The sequence below is a fragment of the Notamacropus eugenii genome, chromosome 5 (assembly GCF_028372415.1).
Source record: "Notamacropus eugenii isolate mMacEug1 chromosome 5, mMacEug1.pri_v2, whole genome shotgun sequence".
NCBI classification, from domain to species: Eukaryota; Metazoa; Chordata; class Mammalia; order Diprotodontia; family Macropodidae; genus Notamacropus; species Notamacropus eugenii.
The window spans coordinates 135797139-135807459 of record NC_092876.1 but is presented as its reverse complement, the minus strand read 5'-3'; the positions used below and the strand labels follow the sequence as shown (position 1 = coordinate 135807459).

At 42.5% G+C, this 10321-nt stretch overlaps 1 long non-coding RNA gene across 2 annotated transcripts; it reads right to left on the bottom strand.

Annotated features, from left to right (window-relative positions):
- Positions 1 to 2584: 2584 nt before the first annotated feature.
- On the bottom strand, positions 2585 to 4001 carry LOC140508901 (uncharacterized). Of its 2 annotated transcripts, XR_011968520.1 has the most exons (3): positions 3910 to 4001; positions 3660 to 3803; positions 2585 to 2931 (listed from the first exon to the last, which is right to left on the bottom strand). It is a non-coding gene; the product is annotated as an uncharacterized lncRNA (long non-coding RNA). The 2 variants fall into 2 exon arrangements; XR_011968519.1 differs by having other exon boundaries at positions 3660 to 3995.
- Between the last annotated feature and the right edge of the window lie 6320 nt (positions 4002 to 10321).

The following is a 10321-nucleotide window of genomic DNA, read 5'->3' as shown; positions in this document are numbered from 1 at the left end:
CTTTGGGCAGTTGAATAAAAGTGGTTTGTTGATTAGGAGATAAGCTCATCCTTTCTGAAGGCTCACTGGAAGCATCCTTGGTACAACTCCAGTGGCAGGCAGGGCAACGGGGATGGTTTATACCTCATCCTGTTTCCACACGATTTTGAAAATTATTGGTTATTATTGTTATTGTCTCTGTGTGAGCATGTAACCTCTATAACAAGTAGCCGTAAAGGGCCATCATAGGGATGTTTATCTTGCTTTATAACCAGTTCTTATGCACATATATCACCACAGGCGGAGAAAGACTCTTAATTAATATGTATGCCAATGATGGTGACCATCTGGTAAATGGGGATAATAATACCTGCCCTACCAACCTCACAGGGTTGTTTTGAGGAACAAATGAGATAATGGATATGACAGGAAAGTTGGTAAGGGTAGAGTGTTACAAATAGATAGGAGGAGGGAATAATGATGATGAAGAATCCAGGAAGCACCAACCATTCACAACACAATAGAGGCAGCTGCTGTGATGGAGACAGAATGCTGGCCTTGGAGTTCAGAGAGCAGATGAGATGAAAAAAAATAATATTAGCATTTATATAACTCTTTAAGTCTTGCAAAGCACTTTACATTCGTTAACTCATTCGATCCTTACAACAATACTGTAAGGTAGATACTATAGGTATCCCCATTTTTAAATTGGGGAAATTGAGGCTGGGAAATATTAAGTAACTCTCCCAGAGTCACACAGGTGGCAGTTATCTGAAGAGGATTTGATTCAGGTCTTCCATACCCAAAGAGTTATAAAACTGTGTATTCCTTTTGACCTAGCAATAGCACAAATAGGATGCTATGATGAGATGATGAGTGAAAAAGGAAAAGAACCAGTATATTCTCAAATATTTATAGCAGTTCTCTTTGGGGTGGCAAAGAACTAGAAATTAGGGAATGGCTAAACAAGTTATAGTATGACTGTGATACAAAGCTATTGTGCTTTAAGAAATGATGAGCAGGTTGATTTTAGAAAAACATGGAAAGACTTGCATGAAATAATGAAGAGTGAAATAAGCAGAACCAAGAGAACACTGTATACAAAGACAGCAATATTATTTGAAGATCAACTGTGAATGACTAAATTGCTTTGAAAATTATAAATATTCAAATCAACTGCAATAGACCTATGAAGGAAGGTGCTCTCCACGTCCAGAGAAAGAGAAATAGAAGTATGCATGGTATAGTTTTACAAAGGGTGGTCTTCTCTAATGTGAGGGGTGGGGGAAGAAGGAGATAGTTTGGAACTTAAAAGGTAACTCAAAAAATTAAACTAAAAAAATCAGGTTTACCAGACTCCAAATCTAACATTCTATCCACTGCATTGGAGGTGTCAAATATGCCTCCATGGGCAACACTCCCAAGTATGGCCAGAACTAGATTAAAATGCAATTGGGAAATATTTAACTAAACAAATAAAAATACAATAGAACGTAGATAATGTAAATTTGTGAGGACTGCAAGGATCATCATATGTGGTTTAATGTTCCCATTTTTATCCGAGTTTGACACCACTGCCTGTTATAAACAAAGTCCCTCTGCTTGGTACATGCAAAGCACTTTGTACCTACATAAATATAAGTTCTTGTTGTTATTCGTCCTGACATTGCTTCATGACCTTGGGTGCATTGTTTCCTTTCTCTGTGCCTCACTTTTCTCATCTGTCGAATGAGGAGGTGAACTGGATGACCTCTAAGGTCTCTTGCTGCCCGAACATTACTGTGAGTGCAGGATTCTAAATTCCTGACATCTAATGAGGTTGCCTGGGAGTGTGAGAAAATGTCTTTTTCTAAGAGAAGGGGTTAGGAAATTTTAGAAACCAGTCTATCAATCAACAAGCAAGTATTAAATACTTCCTAGAGTCAGGCATTGTGCACATAGCCTAGATCCTGGAAACTAGTGAGGCTGGAGTGTTGCTATTCTGATGTAAATATGGGTCTTAAGAGTCTGCTACAGTGCAATTAGTTAATAGAAGTGAGGAGGAAGGGCTTTCAGAACACAGGTGCATTGTGAAGCAATTAACACAATCCTGTATGTGTCTTGCATGCACCTGAGCCTAAAGTAGGCAGAGCTGGGAATTCCCTCATCCTGAACCAGGTGCAGAGGAAAGAGGAAAGCTGAGAGTCCCTACTAGCAGGTGATTTAGCATAAGAAGGAGAAAGGCAGGTCAGGCTCAACACTTTGAAGTTAAAAAACAAGGGCTAGAGAAGAGGTTGACAGAAAATGAGGAGTTTGAAGTCAGAAGTTCATATCCCAGATCATCTCAAGTCTGTATGACTCTGGGAAAGTTTCTTTCCCTCTCTGAGCCTTAATTTTCCCATCTGTAAAATGAAGAGACTAGACTAGGTGATCTCTGAATTGAATTCAAACTCTAAATCTTATGATCTTAGGACTTTAAAGCCTTTTTGAGTCTGAATCAGGGATTTCGAAGTATGCAATCAACTCTGTCCCCAGGCACTGAAAGGACTGGGTGATGTGATTCCTGAGCTTCTGCCAGTGATCTTTGGAAAACCACAGGTAATAAGAGATTAGGACAATGTCCCAATTTTCAAGTCAGTCAAAACATGTACATATTAAGTGTGGGGCACTCTGCTAAGCCGGGAATACAAAGAAAGGCAGAAAACAACGCCTGCCCCAAGGAGCTTACCATCTAAGAGGGGGAGAAAACACAAAAAACTGAAATGGGGGAGGCAGAGGGATGGTTCCTGGCACACAGGCATAATGAAGTTCTGTGGCTTGGTGGGAAATGATGGTGTGTCTGCCTGGGCCTTCTCTTTAGAGGATCTTTGAGGAGCTCTCTTCTCCAATGAATGGATGGGATAGAACCCAGGGGTGGGGGTGCTGAGGAGCTGTGAGTTTCAGAGCTGATTTGATCTTGCAGAAGATGAATTTCTGAAAACAATGGAGAAGTCCAGATGAGCAACCAGGTGGAAAGTGATGAAATGTCTGCCTTACAAATATTATCTCACCACAACTCTGAAAAGTAGGTGCTATTATTAGCTCCATTTTACTCATGAGGAAACTGAGGCAGACAGAGGTAGTGAACATGATGGTTGGGTGATTTTTAAAGCACCAGGGACCTAGATTCATACTCTGAACTAAAAAACAGCATCTCCCTCTCCACCCCACCTTCCCACCCCTTCAATATAATAATTATTATAGCTAATATCTATATAGATCTTTTTAAAGTTTTCAAAGTACATTCCATGTATATTATCTCATTTGATTCCTACAGCTCTGTGCAGTAGATGCAGTTATTCTCCTCACTTTGGAGATGAGGAAAATTTGGCTTAGTGACTGAGTCCAGGGTCATGCAGCTAAGTATGAGGGAGAACTTGAACTCAAGTCTGTCACAATTTTTGGTCTAGTTCTCTATCCACTGCAGCTGCTTCAGTTTTGTCCCAGAGGGTTGTCTGGAAGATCTTCATCTGAAGAACTTTAAAAATCAGGTAAGATTATCTTCTAGAATGCTTTGGGAGTCCTCTCATATGAGAAGGCAGGTGAATGAGTGGGTGAGATGACCTCTCAGAGTCCCTTCCAGTCATTTCATCCTGATGGTGCCTCCAGCCCCACCCTACCCCCATGGACATTCCTCTTATCATGGAGCCAGGCAAACCTACCAAGAATTCCTCTCTCACTTTCAGGGAGACAAGATGCCTCAGATGCCCGTGAGCCCTCCTCCCTTCTTTTGCACTCCTCTGTCCCCTGGGGTTCAGCAGACTTTTAAAACCAATACCCTCTCATCTAGAGCCCAGCGGCTGCAGCTGTCAAAAGAGATGCTATCAGAAGTTGACTTGACATTTCCACAGCCACAAGACCCAGAGATAAAAGTTGTCACTAAACAAAGTTCATTCTCTCTCGTTTGCTCACTTGCTCATGCTCTCTTTTCTATTTCTCCTCATCCTTCTCTGCCTCCCTCCCCTTGTTCCCTTTCTGGCAAGAGGGCTGGGTCTAGACTGGATCTTCTCTCTTGCTGCTGCTGCAATTCCCACTTTAAAAAAACTCACCTCACAATTGATGATTATGAAGAGGCAGTTTATCACCTGTGCTTTTATGATTGCAGCAACTGAGGCGAAAAAGATGTCCTTTCAGATAAGCATTTGAAAGAGGGTGGGGGGAGACAGATTTTCAAAGCTCCCTTTGTTCTCTTGAGGGGCTCTTTCTTGCTTTGGAGTTCTGACAGACTGCACAGGAGAAAGAAGAATTTTTTGAAAAACAAAATGCAAGCTCACTTCCAACCTATTTCATATTCAGTCAGTCATCAGGGAATTGACCTTGACTAGGGGTTTGGGTGGGTCTCACAGCTCTCCTCCTCTTCATTAATTGGGTGCTTAGTTCAGAGGAAATCTTTAGGAAAGGGCTCCTTGTTCAAGAAGTCATCTCTCACTAGTCTCTAACATAGTTGGGCTGGGGCAGGCTAGGCTGACTAACTTCACTGACAAAAAGATAAGAAGAAACCAGCTCAGGGGGCACTAGCATAGAATTCAAGGAAAGGCAGGCTAGATGGTACTGGAGGCTGAAGAAATGTGCTTTGGGTTGGGTGGGAAGGGGAAGGATGGAAAGATTGGGAATTAATAGGTCACCTCTCTCAAAGCAGATGGGCCATGGTCCCTGAGCAGGGTCTAGAGGCTCAGATCCCTCTAAAAAGTGAGAAAAATGTGGATTTCTCCCTGCCCCCCAGTCCCAATGTAACATAATGAGAAGATACTCCAGAATGAATAGTCTTTAGGAGCTCAACTCTGTTTTCTTCTATGAAAGGGAACTGAGAAAAAAGTCACTGGAGCTGAACCTGTAGCTTCAGCCTGAACACATGCAAGCTCAGCTAATTCACAGAATCTTAGAATTTCGCTGACTAGAGATGACCTTAGAGATGATGGCGTCCAACTCCCTTGTTTTACAGAGAAAGAGAATGGATTGATTTGAACATAAAGCCTGTACCAGGTGCTACATGGGCATGGACTAGTGCTTCCCATGTTGGGACTTTCCCCCGTGTAAAAATGTAACAGCTAATTAAATGCCCACCAGCTTGGTTCCAAAGTATTCCCAGGCTTCTCCGCACCAACTCTGCCAGAACCCTGAGCACTAGGAAGGGGAAAATCCAATGGCAGAAAGAGCACAGCTCTGGGCAAATGTCAGCCAGACCTGGCCAAGCATATGACTGTGTTACTGTCAACCGCAGGGAAGCTCTGACAGCCAAGAGACAGCAGAGCTCTGCTTGAGGGGTGGGGCAGATGGCATCTCCCCAGCCCCTGTCATCACTCTGAGAAGCCTTGTGCCTGCTCTTGGCTTCTTCTCTGGAAGGCTGCTCATTCAGCCCTGAGCCCCTGCACCTAGGGCAACCCACCTACCCAACAATGCTATGCCCACTGTGTGGGAGGAAAAAACAGAAAAACTGGCAAAAGTCAAGTTTCCTTCTGCCACCTGCTCACTGTCATTAGTCAGTGCACCATTGGCCTTCCCAGGGATTGGGCCTCCCTCATGGTATGGCCTGGGGACTTCTGACTACAGGCTTCCAATCAGATATCTAGGAAGATGATGCAAGAGAAGGGTGGCATGAGGTCTTCTTTCTCTCCTACCAACTCCTTACCCAGAGCCTGGGTATTGAAACAAGACCTCTGAGCCCAGATGGTAATTTCTGTTGCCTAATTATGCACGCATACAATATTAGCCAAAACCATTTGATTATCTCCTCCATCCCCAAGCAGGTCAAATGGAGAGGCTGCTGGGGCTGGGGTTGAGGGGTGGGGTATTACTCCACTGGGATAATGGCTTACAAGATGCCCTGCTGTAACACAATCAGCCTCTGGGTCCCTCACTCCTCTCTGAGGCCCCTTACATGCTTGGGGGTGATGCCCAGCACTGAGCCCATAGACTTGGAAGTTCATGCCTCATTCCTATTGCCATCCTAAAGGGAAGCCATCCTTTCTGTGGGACTTAGTTACTCTGGTAGCTCTTTGTGAAATTCTTGTTCTCTTCCCTTGATCAGACTCTCAGCACCTTGAGGACAGGCTTTGTGCCTTTGTCAGTTTTGAATCCCCAGTGCCTAGCACAATGACTTACACATTATTACAATTTATTGAATGCAGGATAAATGAATGCTGACTTTGAGCAAAGACTTCACTAACAATAAGAGAATGTTCAAAAGCAAAGTGGGATCCTAACTGGAATGTTAAGAGGTGAGCTCCCTGTCACTTAAAGCATTGAAAAAGAGGCCACCTGAACATCTGACAGGGATACTATTGAGGACTCTAGCATATGAAAGGGGTTGGAAGAGGTCAAACAAATTGCTGGAAATACTGTATCCTCAAAGGGAAAGATGGGGAAAGCACATGTGAGCAGCGAGATGGTACAGTGGATAGATAGAATACTGGACCTGGAGTCAGAAAGAACCAAGTTCAAATACAACCTCAGACAGACTCTGAGTAGAAGTTAAGTGACTACTTAACCTCTGTCTGCCTCAGTTTCCTCAACTGTTGAACAGGGATAATAACAGGGCTCACTTCCCAAGACTGTTGTGAGGATCAAATGAAATGATACAGATATAGTAAAGTGTTTACCATGGTACCTAGCACTTAATACATGCTTCTTCCCCTCCCCATCTTACAACGAGAGGTACTAGTTACACATCAGTCAGAATTTTCCAAACAGCGTTTTAAAAAATTGATGCTTCTTTTGTGCTGTCATATTCATTCCTGAATATATCATTCTCTCCTCCTCTATATAGCAAACTCTTTACATCAAAGAGTAAAAAAGAGAGGAAGAAAGTAGTTGAGTGAAACTAACCAAAAGACCAACCAGGTTTAAGAATGTATGAATTCTCCCCCATTCATACTCAAAGGCCCCCAGCCCTCAAAAAAAAGGGAGAAAGCTGCATTTTCTTGTCTTTTTAATTTTCTTCTTTGGTGGGGAGGTACCTTCTTTGTTTTTCAATCATCTTAATTTCCAAACATACTTCTCAAAGAGATTACTATCCCCTCTAATAAGTTGTTTTTAAAAGAATAACCAGAAAAAATAAAAGTAGTTTACCAACACTAATTATTATTATATTGTATTAACTATATTAACCTAGTCTGACAATATATTCCACAGTGTTCCACACCCATAGGCTCACACACACACACACATACACACACATAGGGTACATTTTCTCATTCAGCTTAATTATTTTTGTTCTCTGTATTTACATTGTCCAGTCATATTGTAGATTGTTTTCCTGGTCCGGCTTACGTTACTCTGCTTCAGTTGATAGGTCTTCTTGCACTTCTCTCGGTTCTTCATATTCATGATTTTTTAGGACACAGTACCATTCTATTACAGCCAAGTACCACAATGTGTTTTGCCATTCCCCAATCCACAGATTCCTACTTAGTTCTTTGTTTCTAGTTCCTTGCTCCTGAGAGAGGACTGCTATGAACATGTTGGTATAAATGGAACCTTTCTTTCTACCTTTGCTCTCTCGGGGAGATATGCCTATCAATGGGATCTCTGAATCAGTGGCTGAGGACACTTTAAGCACATTTTCCATAGTATTATTCTCAGGCAAGATAGCCTAGTAAAGAATTGACTTCAGGATCAGGAAGACCTGGGTTCCAATTCTCCCTCTCCATATACTGGCAGTGTCACTTGGGTAAGGCACTTTTCAACACCTAGACAATTCTTTAAGATTATGAACAGTAGATTGGCACCCACTCTGAGGGACTTCTGTAAGAGTTCCCTACATGAATAAAATCACAGTTAAATCTAGACCAATAAAATAAATCATTCGCAACATCAATTTTAAAAATTGGTTGAGGAAGACACTGTGCCCAAGATTGGCAATATTGACAAATACAAAAGACCATGACTGCCTTCAAGAAGGAAGTGCAGCAGTAGCAAAACCTGAAATTTATATAACAATTTAAAGTTTACAAAACATTTTTTCATTAACTTATTTTATCTTCACAACAATCCTAGAAGGTAGATGTCATTATTATCTCCATTTTGCAAATGAGGAAACTGAGGCTGAGAGGGAAAGTGATTTGCCCCAAGTCAGAGAGTTAATAAGTGTCTGTAGCTGGATTTGAACTCTGGTCTTCCTGACTCTAGGTTAATCAATCACCTTGTCCACCTTGCTACTTGGCTGCCTAAGTTTAACAAGCAAAGAACATCATTCCTCCAGAAGATCAGAGGAGAGAAGAATTATTCCAGACTGGGATGGTTCTCAAAGACTTCATAGAGGAGGTAAAATCACCAAATCCTGGACCTAGGAGGGTCTCCAGAGTCATCTAGGGCTAGGCCAACTCACACCTGTCCAAGAAAGGGTTTGATAACTGACTGACTATATGCACTAGGAAGGTGTGGACTAACCAAGATGGTCTCTGAGGTCACTTCCAACTCTTGGAGATTCTGAGTCAAAGTGCTCTATAAAACAATAAATATCAATTACTATTATTCCTGGTGAGAAATTGAATGAATCAGAGGGAAAAGGTCAGAATAACTATTGTAAAGAGGAAAGTGTTTCAATTAGTTTACCTGGAGTAGGGGATTCATTTGGGGGAAACTGAGAGATCACAAAGGTAGGGAGGCAGTGATCAACTTTGACAGGGTCTTAAAGAGCAGACTAAGGAGTTTAGGTTGCTTTCTATAGGCAACACGGAACCTGAATATTAGTGCTAAGAGATGACTGGGGTAAAATAACTCTCCTAGGAAGCTTTAAGAAACTGCAGAGACAGCAGATACTAGATTAGGTACTACTCAGCTGGAAAAGGCACACAAGGTTATCTCTGTGGGTCCCTTCACATCTCAAGAAGGATAAGGTTCTATAAAAATTGACAGTAAGAATGACAAAAGACTCCAGCCAGGTGCTAGAAAAGATCAAGACCAGGGTAGGGATACCATGAAGGAAGAAGATGGACCCAGTCAACTTGTGTATGTATGTAAGTATGGTTGTGTGGGCCTGGTATGTCTGGGAGGAAATGAAATGCCTGCTGACCATCACCCAAAATTAGCTTAACCCAACTTTATAGAAAAAACCTGGAGCTAGAGAAAGAGCCAGGTGAAGGCAAAGGGACTGGTCAGCAACCAGCCACTGCTTTCCCTTTTTCTCTCTGTGATAGTCTGTTTCCATGTCTCCTCCTCTTTCTCTTCTTCTCTCTCTCCCCTCCTCCTCCTCCTCCTCTTCTTCTTCAATCCCACCTATTCTTTCTTCAACTATTCCTCCTGCCTCACCTCCTTCTTTTCCTCATCCTCTTCTTCCCAGAGCTAAGACAAGGCTCCATTGCTCCCCCAGCGCTGCTGGGCATGGCTCTGAGATTGGTTTCCCATGTCTGGGAAGCAAATGTCAGATTGTATTCATGCAGGGGAAGCTTTGACACCTCGTGGGTAATGAAGAGAGAAAATACATCAGGGGTGTTTAGGGGAGATGACAGCTGATCATAGAGGCCTCCTCCTTCCCCAGATGTATTTTGTCAACTGATCACTCAGGGCAGAGCAGAGAGGAAGCTCATTCCACCTAAGCTTTCCTCAGTGCTCTGGAGAGATAGGGGGCTTTTTGATCCTGGACTCATTTAATTGGTCTTAGCTACCTTCTTGCTACTCTTACCTGAAGGGCCTGGGAACAAAAGAAGAAAGGGAAGGCTTTTTTTCCCTATTCCATCCTCTCCCCCATTAGAAAAAAAAAAACATGAGCCATAAATTCATAAAGTATTCTGAAAACTGAACCCCGGAGATCTGGTATGGGTCTCTTGGGCATTGCCCTTTGATGTCAGTCTCAGGAGTCAGAGGATCTTGGTTCAAATTCTCTGATGCTTACTACTTGTGTGACCCATGGACAAGTCACTTAACCTGAATGGGCCTCAGTTTCCCCTCTGTAAGTTGGACTAGATGGCTGCTGAAGACCCTTCTAACTCAAGATCTCTGATCCTTACAGGATAAAAGGATCCACCATGAAAAGATTTCACAATGACGCCAGAGCAGGACACCCTTTTTATTTTCATGAAATAAAGTACCCAGGAAATCATGGACAATGCTGCCCCCTCCCTCAACTGTAAGGTTGAAGATTGTTCTCTGGAGCAATTCCAACTCAGACTGAACTCTACCCACTAGCTTAGGGTTAAAGGCAGGGGTGGGATACAGGAATAGTAATATATATCCTATGTGCCTTCTAAGGCTATTGTGTAAGCCTAAACTGGTATACTTAGGGTTACTCTTAAAATGCTACATGAATTCAAGCTGTCATCCTTAATTATTATCAAAGAGGTAGAGGTAAAGTGACATAATGGATAGCCAGAGATACGTAACTCTC